This window comes from Leptonychotes weddellii, chromosome 7, assembly GCF_054177405.1.
Source record: "Leptonychotes weddellii isolate Sample4059 chromosome 7, ASM5417740v2, whole genome shotgun sequence".
Classification (NCBI taxonomy): domain Eukaryota; kingdom Metazoa; phylum Chordata; class Mammalia; order Carnivora; family Phocidae; genus Leptonychotes; species Leptonychotes weddellii.
Window position 1 is genome coordinate 102,706,787 of NC_138375.1, and position 10,596 is coordinate 102,717,382.

At 39.9% G+C, this 10,596-nt stretch overlaps 1 long non-coding RNA gene across 1 annotated transcript in view; it reads left to right on the plus strand.

The window, feature by feature from the left end:
• Window positions 1–9,523, plus strand: part of LOC145722720 (uncharacterized) — a 15,689-nt gene extending 6,166 nt beyond the window's left edge. The window contains exons 2-3 of the long non-coding RNA XR_014147194.1: window positions 4,284–4,357; window positions 9,478–9,523. This is a non-coding gene — a long non-coding RNA (uncharacterized LOC145722720). The remainder of the gene's footprint in view (window positions 1–4,283; window positions 4,358–9,477) is intronic.
• The last annotated feature ends 1,073 nt before the right edge of the window (window positions 9,524–10,596 follow it).

A 10,596-nucleotide genomic window follows, 5' to 3' on the forward strand; every position in this document is an offset into this window, starting at 1 on the left:
GAAATAAAGTTTTTAATTAAGTTATATAACAAATGAAAAATAATAGAGTATAATTTTAATTTTGAAATGATCTCATCAATTATGATGACGTGATGATAAATTGGATCAATAAATTTGGTGTTCATTTCAGGTTTTTAAGTATAAAAATAGTATATATTCTAGAAAGCTTGGCAGACACAGAAGAGTATAAATAAATTAAAATCACCTATAATCCACCACCCAGAAATAAGGAGCCTTAAATATTAATGTATTTCTATCAAGCATTTGTTCTTTGCATGTTATATCTTTGTGTCATAGTGTATATACAGTTTTACATCCATTTATTATTTTGTATGTTCTAAAATTCCCCATATTTTAAAAAGTCTTCATTTTGCCTGTGTTCCGTTTTAAAGATTAACATAAGATTTGATTTCTTAATTTAAAACATTTTATACTAGTCCTATTATCTCTTTACTTGAACATAATAAGGATGATTACTATTTTTGAGCTTCTTTTCTAACCTCCTTTCCAGTAGAAAAGGTGCCTGATTATATTAAGGCTTCCTCAGTTTATGATTATAAATTTAAATTTATCAAAATTTTCTCCTTTTGATCAGTTTTTAAATTTCATATAGGATTTGGGCACATGGGTGTTGGGTGTAGGACTCTTAGTTTCATCTCAGGTCATGATCTCCCAAGATCCAGCCCCATGTCGGGCTCCCCACTAAGCGGGGAGTCTGAGAGTTTCTCTCTCCTCTCCCTCCGCCCCCCCACCCCCGCTCATGCTCACAGGCTCACGCTCTCTCGCTCTCAAATAAATAAATCTTTAAAAAAAATAAATTTCATTTAGGACTAACACTGGAAAATTGACCACTTACCTCTTTAAACAAAACAGATACATAGGTTGACAAATACTCCTCCAGGCTTCAGTTATGGATGGCCCAGTTTCCCTAATTGGCATGTCCACTTCTCTGCCCCTCCCTCTGTACTAAGAAGTATGGAGGAACACCATTAGCATGAACACAAATGTGAAACACATTTTAAAGTTCCCAAATTATCGGCAAAAATGTTTAAATGTTCTCTCTCTATATGTGACTTCCAAAACACAGGCTCTTCTTACACAGGTTTTATAATTTTAAACCTGCAGCCGGACTATAAGCATGTAAACTGTTGTGGATAAGGTGAAAAACACATTTTACAATATTTTAAAAAGATTTGTTGTCTATTTCAGTATGCTGTATCCTTTATCATCTGTAGAAATGGAATACAATGAACCCTGGAGGTGTAATTGACTTTTACAGGTTGTCCCCCTTTATCTGCAGTTCTGCTTTCCAAGCTTTCTCTCTTTTTTTTTTTTAAGATTTTATTTATTTATTTGACAGAGAGAGACACAGCGAGAAAGGGACACAAGCAGGGGGAGGGCCAGAGGGAGAAGCAAGCTTCCCTCCAAGCAGAGAGCCCGATGTGGGGCTCAATCCCAGGACCCTGGGACCATGACCTAAGCCGAAGGCAGAGGCTTAATGACTGAGCCACCCAGGCGCCCATCTTTTTTTTTTTTTTTTTTTAAGATTTATTTATTCATTTTGAGAGAGAGAGATCAAGCAGGGGAAGGGGCAGAGGGAGAATATAGAATCCCAAGCTGACTCCTAGTTAATCCCAACATGGGGCTTGATCTCAAGACCAATGAGAGCATGACCTGAGCCAAAATCAAGAGTCAGTTGCTTAACTGACCGTGCCACCCAGGCACCTCTCCAAGGTTGCAGTTACCCACAGTAAACCAGGATCCGGAAGTAGATGATCCTCTGTATCGTCCGAAGGTCAGTAGTAGCCTCACATCACAATGCCTTCGTCATTCAGCTCACTTCATCTCATCACAGAGACATTTTATCATCTCATGTCACCACAAGAAGGGTGAACACAGTACAATAGGGTATTTTGAGAGAGAGACCAGTTTCACGTAACTTTTATTATAGTATACAGTTGACCCTTGAACAACACGGATTTGACCTGTGCAGGTCCACTTGTGTGTGGGGTGTTTTTGGTAAATACAGCACTGTAAATGTATTTTCTCTTCCTTATGATTTTCTTAACATTTTCTCTTCTCTAGCTTACTTTATTGTAGGAATATGTTATGTAACACATATACAAAATACATGTTAATCGGCTGTTTATGTTCTCGGTAGGTAAGGTTCTGGTCAACAGTTAAATTTGGGAGGAGTCAAAAAGTTATATCCGGATTTTTGACTGCACATTCAGCAACCCTAATCCCCACGTTGTTCAAGGACTAACTATATTATTATAATTGCTCTGTTTTATTACGAGTTATTGTTGTTAATTTCCTACTGTGACTAATTTATAAGTTAAACTTAAAGAAAATTAAACTTTATCGGGGGTATGGATGTATAGGAAAAAAACAATATATATAGAGTTTGGTACTATCCGTGGTTTCAAGCACCCACTGGGGTTGTTGGAACATATCCCCTCTGGGTAAGAAGAAACTAATGTATTTTAAAGAAGAAAGTCATGATTGGATTCACACTTTACAAAGAGCCTGCTTATGATCCTCTGAAAACAACATTAGGAAAATGAAACTCCAGGAAGAGAAAGAAGCTAAGAGGCTATTGCAGTAATCCAAATGAAAGATTTCAGTTTCTCCTACACATCGTAATCCCCGTCCATTTTCCTTCTAACACATACAATCGTGTGAAGGGTCATCATACAGACTGGTCTTTCTGGCTGGAACACATGTCGTCTCCCACTTTCTGCCACCAGTTCTTATAAGCTTTGAAGTCTCAGCCTGAATGTCACTTCCTTAGGCAGCCTTCTCTGACACCCTGCTCCCTCTGTACTGTCCCTTATAGCACTGAACATAGTTATAAATTAAACAGTTATTCACGTGGTTATTCATTGGATATATGCCTCACCCCCGGACTCTAGATTTCATGAGGAATGCGTGAGTAAGTGAATGGGCAGGGAAAGATGTGAACCGATTCAAGAGTGGAGACAGAGATTGTTATGTTTAAATGTTTGTGAAGATAAGGCAAGAAAAAAGTCAATGATTAAATGTGGTTTCTAATTTAGTCATGTGGGTTGATGCTGGTGGCATTCCCGGAGTTAGGAGACCAAGGCAGAGAAATAGGTTAGGTGGAAGATGGACATCATGAGTTCAGTTTGGGATATGTGGTGGGTACAAATCTCAAACCACAAACTCAACTGGGCAAGAAATAAAACTTGGCAAAATTTCCATAATAAGCTGTATTCCCAGTGTTAACCTCAGTCATCTCCAGCACTCACTCCAGTGATAACTAAGGCTACTGATTATCTTAGAACCATGTTTCTTTACTCTTGGAGTTACTTTGCATCTATTTTATTTGTGCTTTTCCTTCTTGATTTTCTTTTCTTTTTCTTCCTAATTTTCTCTTTTTCCAAGCTATAAAGTTATTAAAGCAAACTTTGTCACTGCTGTTTGACTTCTCTATCAAGATTATGACAAAAGTAAATGTGCTTATAAGTTAAAACATGAATGATTTTCATTAGAAATGAGATGGTTTCTGAAAGGAAGAAATTTATTAAATATTGGAGTGGATAACAGAGAAGTGTAAGAAATTGCCATCTTTTAAATCCTCACGCTTGGAGGGAGTTTAAAGAGGAGATCTTTTGTAAAAAACAAAACAAATATATATACATTTATATATACTTATATACACCCACATATCAGCAAGGGAAATGTCTGGCAAGCAATTCTTTTCTTCTTCTTCTGATAACAGAATGCCAGTTTTTTGAGGGAACCCATTTCGTGTAGTATGAGCGGGAGTGACATCCCCTCACCCCTGAACTCAGTTCCAGGTGTGGACATGTGTCCTAGACCTGCCTAATTAGAATACTATCTCCATGGCCATAGTATTGATTCAGGGCACCTGACTCAAACTAATTACAACAAAATCTCTGAGAGTTTTCTACAGATGCTGTCAGGAAGCCATTCTCTTTCTATTGGGGTTACTAAAACTGAGAGAGTGTAAATCTGAAATTTCCAGTAAAAAAAATCTGGAATGTCCATCCTGTCTACCAGGTAGTTCTCAGAGACAAACATAGTCAGAGCCTTAACAACATCCTTTTAATCCTTGGATCTAGTCCTCCCCAAAGCAGTGATCCTCTCTGGACTTCACAGTAATGTAAGCAAATAAATTTCATTTATTGCTTTACTAGTTTGTATTGGGTTTCTGTCCATTTTAGTCTAAGGAATACCTATGAATTCAGAGTCTTTGTCCTGTAAGGTGACTGATACTATGCAATGTTTTCTTTCAGGCATGATATTCAAAGTCATTTGCGAAAGACTCTGTTTCTGCTAAAGAAACTGGCCATCTGAAACAACCAATGGGGTAAGTGTAACAATTCTGGTGTTTTTCTCTTCTTTTGTATCAACACTATGACTAGCCCAAAGAAGAATCAAATCCACTTATTCTATCTGTAAATAAGTTTTCCTTTAAAGCAGGATCCCTTTTGTGGAAAATAAATTGAAAAGGAAACAAGTTATCCTATCCAGTTTTCCTCTATCATCCAGGGCAGATGCTCTTTTCACTTCAGCAGAATGAAAAGGGAATCTGAGAAAGACTCTGGGCAGTCTCCTTAGAGTGAGGCTTTTTTTTTTCTACTGCAAAGGATGAGTTTACCCAAACTTCTAGAAGTGCAAAATGGATAGGCAGTGAAGGAAGGAAATCACTTTGCAGGGAAAAAAGCTGGTGACTCAAAGAGTGAGAGAAAAGCAGAATTGTAGTGAGAAAGTAAAATTGGTTAAGAAAGAAAACTAAAACAGGAAAATAACCTTACTCAGTATTTTCTTTGTTGTTCTTTCCTTTAACTTACATGAAGTGTACTTTCCAATGGCATAGTTGGTCGTCCATTAAACAATTAGATACAAAGTCTACTCTGACCTAGGCACCGGGTGAATGCTGAGGATGCAACAAAGAGTAAGATACCTATGAGTCCATCTATATTTGTAAGAGTCAAAATTTGATTCTAGGAAGGAGAGGAAATGAGTATCAAACACCCACTTTATTATTGTAATGATGTTCTCCAGGCTCCCCAAACACCCTGGGCAATGGGCAAAGGGAGGAGGGTGCTTAGTCTATCCTTAAGGCAATGAAGAGGGAAGATTGGAAGACATAGGACACCTGACTCAGGCCTGAAAAGTCTCAAGACTGTGATGACCTGCTTTTCTGACAACAGAGCTAAGCAAGGAGACTCTGTGGGGAAAGGGCTGCATCCAAAGTTTGGTGGGATAGAGGATGCGTAAGTTATCCATGAGCCAGATATGGACTCAGTGAAGGAGGCTGGTCTTACCCAATGAGACCACTTGAAAGATGTGGTGACTCCAGCAGAGAGGTGGGTTACTGGAAACTATCAAAGATAGACAAAGCCAGACTCTGCTTAAAGTGGTAAGGACAAATTTTAATCAGTAATATACTATCGCAATAGGGAAAGAGTCCAGTGTGAACTGAACTCAACCTCAGTTTGTACAGAAGGGACTGGGCATTTTTTTTTTTAAGATTTTATTTATTTATTTGAGAGAGAGAGAATGAGAGAGAACACAAGGGGGGGGAGTCAGAGGGAGAAGCAGACTCCCTGCCGAGCAGGGAGCCCGATGTGGGACTCGATCCAGGGACTCCAGGATCATGACCTGAGCCGAAGGCAGTCGCTTAACCAACTGAGCCACCCAGGCGCCCGGGACTGGGCATTTTAAAGGGAGGATAAAGGAATAGAGATGGGGAGAGCAGGGACTCCATAGAATCAGGGAAATGAAAACTCACAAAAGGCTTGTCTGTGTGAAACACATCTGAGTTCCTTAACTGGCCCTTATCAAAGTTAGAGTTCTACCTTTCCACAGGGGCAAATGCTTCTGGTGGCATTGAGTTTTCTCAGGCAGGTGCTTTAAGCAAGGGGGCTGAGGGGAGAGGAGACCTATCATCATCCTAAGGATGTAGCTTTGGAATGTTAGCAACTGTCAGTGTTTGTTCAAGTCTTTATAGACCAAGGTTGAACCCTACTTTCTCCAGGCTCAGATGCTCAGAGGAGCCTGGCCAGAGTTTGGTGAAGGAGAGACTCTGTCAAAACCAGGAGCTAAGGAAGGCTCACAGGTGGCCAGCTAGAGGAGCCAGTAGGAGTCCACAAATACAGTTTTTAAGGTTAGAAATTCTCAAAGTGGGAAGGGTTTACCAAGTGTCTGGAAAAGCACTCTGTGGGAGAGAATCAGCATTTGGAATATGTCCAATCTAGAGGGCACCAGTACCAGATTACAACTGTGTGAGAGCTGTCTGCTCCTCGTCCTTGTTTCCTCTCCCCATCGCCTATCTCAGTGCAACAAGAGGAGGCAATGAAATTCAGGGCAGGGAAATAGTAGGAAAAACACTGACCACACTCCTACCCCCACCAAAGCTTTAAAACCTGAAAAGATTAAAGTTTGAGGGAAGGCAAAACATAAATTGGTGAGAGCCTGGAATATAGATGATCCGAAAGTGATGGTGAAAATAGTATGGAATATGCCTGAGATTTTGTCCTGAGAAAGACAAGAACCATTGTAGAGAGAGGGTTTAAATGCAGAAACCTGAGCAGGAGTAAAGTTGCTTTCTGTTTGCACCCTACCAAGTCTAGTTTATTTATTAAACTATTAAACACACCCTCCTCTATTACTTCACCTTCCAAATATTCCCCTAAGAGTGACTCTATTTGCACAGGGTGCTTATGCAAATGTTTATGCTTATGCATGGCTGGGAGGTTTCCTGGTGTCCATCATATTCTGAGAGGGGTCTGTTGATTCCAAAATGAAAAGCTCTTACACGAGACCACTGGATCTCAGCTCCACATACCTACATCCTTCTCCTTTTGTTAATCACAAATATTTTGTGTTGCCCCCTTTACTGTAATAAACTGGAAGTAAGAATAAAACACACTTCAATGTATAAATGCTTAGTTCAGGGTTTCACTGAAATGCATAATGGGATATTCGTATGTTGTACTCATGCATTTGTGCAAGAAAACAAAAACAACAGGAACAACAACAACAAAAAACAAGAAACAGGTCCCAGATGATATCCTAAGTCCCACCTCACCAGAGACTTAACTTGATTACATTTGACCCTCCCAGAAATGGAATCTTAAACCAGTCAATTGGGAGTCGCCTGATCAGCACTAGTTAGGTAATCTGCCTGATACACCCCTGCCATCCCCTAAGGGCTTGTAACCTTGCAATAACCACCCCCCTTTATTGTCTAGTGTAACTTCCTTGTTCCTGCTACATTCTGCCTGTACAAGTCTTCATTTTCTACAGCTCCTTGGAATGTCTTCTCTCTGCTTGATTGGATGCTGCCCAATTCCAATCAATTTTAGGTCAAATAACAATCTTAGAATTTTTACTGTGCCTCAAGTTTATCTGTTAACAGTCCCACATGTGGAAGCATTGACTGCAAAAGCTCCAGATGCAGTCTAAACCAAGTGCATTATATTGACTTAAGTAATTTTAGCTGACATGTCATTAGTGGTATTATTTCTTAAAGTTCTGAATGTTTCTTGGTAAAGAGTTTCCGTGAAAGGAAGTACAATTTTCTTTCAGTTTACTCAGTTGTATTCAATGTACATTTTAGTCACATAGGAAAGGGCTAGCGTCAATCTTTGGAAAAGGAAATTAGACCAAGGCACCTGGGTGGCTCAGTCGGTTAAGCGTCTGCCTTCGGCTCAGGTCAGAGCAGGGTCTCAGGGTCCTGGGATCGAGCCCCGCATTGGGCTCCCTGCTCAGCGGGGAGCCTGCTTCTCCTTTTCCCTCGGTGCTTCCCCCCTCATCCTCTCTCTCTCTCTCAAATAAATAAATAAAATCTTAAAAAAAAAAAGAAAAGAAAAGAAGTTGACAAAATTTGGGTTTCCTAAGTGCTGTCTTTGTAACAAACAAACACACCCTCCCAGATTCCCAGGTCAGCCTCAGGGGACGAGCCTGGCATTCAGTGTTCAGGAACTGAGCAGTTCCATGAAGAAGTCATCCCCACTTCTCCCTCAGGCCTTCTCAGTTCTTCCCTATCCCACCCTCCCCTCTTTCCTCACTGAAGGGGAATTTGTGGACTAAACAAATCTCTTTACAGTATTTTTCTTTTAGAAATGCTAAGGAATTGAGGAAATCACTAAATCTGATTACTTAATAAAAGGAAATCTTTGTGTGTGTGTGTGTGTGTGTGTGTGTCCCTGGGTGGGCATAAACTAAAGAGAAATCTTGATTGAATTTTGGATGCTCTAATACTCCCCAAGTCCCTTACGCACTCATCACTATAAATGAGTGTTCTCTACCATTCCTTTATATGGATTTTGTTTTCAGAGGATTATGTCTCTATACTCAGGGACTCTCCTGTAGAAGCATGCTGATTGGCCCTATTGCAAGTTTACAAGCATCCAATTTCAGTTCTCATGGATTTTTGTACTTTCCTGGGACCAGTTTCTCCCATTTCCCTAAGCACTGGTGCCTTGCTCCTTTCTTCAGACCTTCTAACCAATGCATCACTGTCCTGAAAAACTCAGATGCTTCTCTGACTTGCCAAAACAGCTTTCTGTATCAGCCTGCAACCTGGCGCTTCATTAAAGGAGGAAAAATAACAGAGACCCAAGATGGAGTGCTGACTGAAAGAATTTTTACTGCTGAGCAGGGGAACCCCAATCCAGTTGAGTCTAGCCTCTAGGGGATGCAGTTTGGGGAAAGGGAAAATGGTGTCATATTTTAAAGCCAGAAAACCACAAATTGACTCTATCCTGCATTATGACAGTTGCTGTGAGCAAACATGGGGCGGAGCTGGAAGGGATGGTCTGCCTTTGTGGGGTTCCTGCCTCAGGGGCATAACTTCCGGCAGCCTCAAACCAGCGTTTGAGACCCCCTTCCTTCAGGTGAAATCTCATGCCATTGGCTCTCTGTAGAAAGAGCCAGAAGGATAATTTTAATCACCCAAGAGGTCCACTTGGGTCAGTGGAAATAAACAAACTGGCAGAAATTCCTGTAGAGATAATGTTATGACTTATAAGCTGGGTGAAGAAATAAATTTACAAAAAGCATTCTGCTACCTGCAGACCCAAGGACAAGTAAAATTGTTTTACAAGAGTGGATATTTTATAAGTGAATGGTTCTGCTAATTAGAATAGCAAAGTTCTGAAACATGTTCATATGAAATTAAAAGAGTTGCTTAAATTATAACCATTGTGTTGTAATGTTGATTGTCTTAAAATGTTACCTTTCTGCCTTTGTGTCAAGTACCCTTTTATGCCCCTCAGCTTATTTTGAAGGACCTGATAACACTTGTTCTCAAGAACAGTGCTTCCTCTGCTTTCAGATGCCACCTCCTTAACCTTTATAAAATCTCTGGAAGATTGGTTCATTTTCCCTTCACTAAGAAATGGGTACTGACATTTTCAGAGTAATTACTTCCAGGTTGTTAAATTATGGGTGATTGTTTTGCTCTTTTGTATTTTCCAGATTTTGAACAAAAATATCTGTTTTTTTCTTTTTTTAACTTTGAGAGATGTTAAAAGTACAGGTAAGGGTGCCTCGGTGGCTCAGATGGCTAAGCGTCTGCCTTCGGCTCAGGTCATGATCTCAGGGTCCTGGGATCGAGTCCCGCATCGGGCTCCCTGCTCCTTGGGAGCCTGCTTCTCCCTCTGCCTCTCTCTCTCTCTGTCTCTAATGAATAAATAAATAAAATCTTAAAAAAAAAAAAAAAAAGTACAGGTAAGTGCTGACATAGCATGATACTTGCATCCCCATAACTTAGAGCTCATCTATAATGTTTATAATTAACAGAGTAATACAAAATTAGTATATGTTACAGAATGGGATGCATGAGATGATATGCCTACCGGACAGCTTCAAATCCAATCTGTGGCTTTTCAGCATGAGCTTCATTTCTTTGTGCTACTGATTTTTTTTTTCACTTTTTCTGATTATAAATAAAGTAAAACATTATCTTGTAGAATGTAAAGAGGCAGACTGATAGTGGGATCCTAAAAGAGAGGTCGTTACTAAACGTGTAAAAAGTAAGAGGATTTTCTCAAGCCCGGCTGCTCTAGAGAGAGCAAAATCACAGGTGAGGGATAATTTAAAAAGATGAAGATGCTCCTGCTCTGGAAATGATGGTATAGAAGCCTACTATGTGTCAAATATTCTTCTAAGTATTCATTTAACCTTGATGACAGTGTCATAGGGATATCATTATATTATTGTTCTGTTTTATGGACAGGAAACTGAGGAATAGCAAGTATAAGTGGCTTGCCTACAGTTTACACAACTGGTAGGCGGTGGAACTGGGAATATTAACCAAGATAATCTAACTCCAGGATCTATGTGCTTAACCTCTATCCTTTGTTGACCTCCCATGGGTAAAAATGCTGGAACTCCCAAGTCCTAAATCAAGTCCACCTTTCTCCCAGGAGAACCCAAGAAGTGTATCAGTTATCTGTCACCTCATAAAAAAAAATGCCAACACCTGGTTTTAAACAACAATAATTTATTTAGCTCACAGATCTGCAGTTTGAATGGGGTTCAGCAGGGATGCCCGTCTCTGCTCCATGTAGTGTCAAGTGAAGCAGCTAGCTCAGC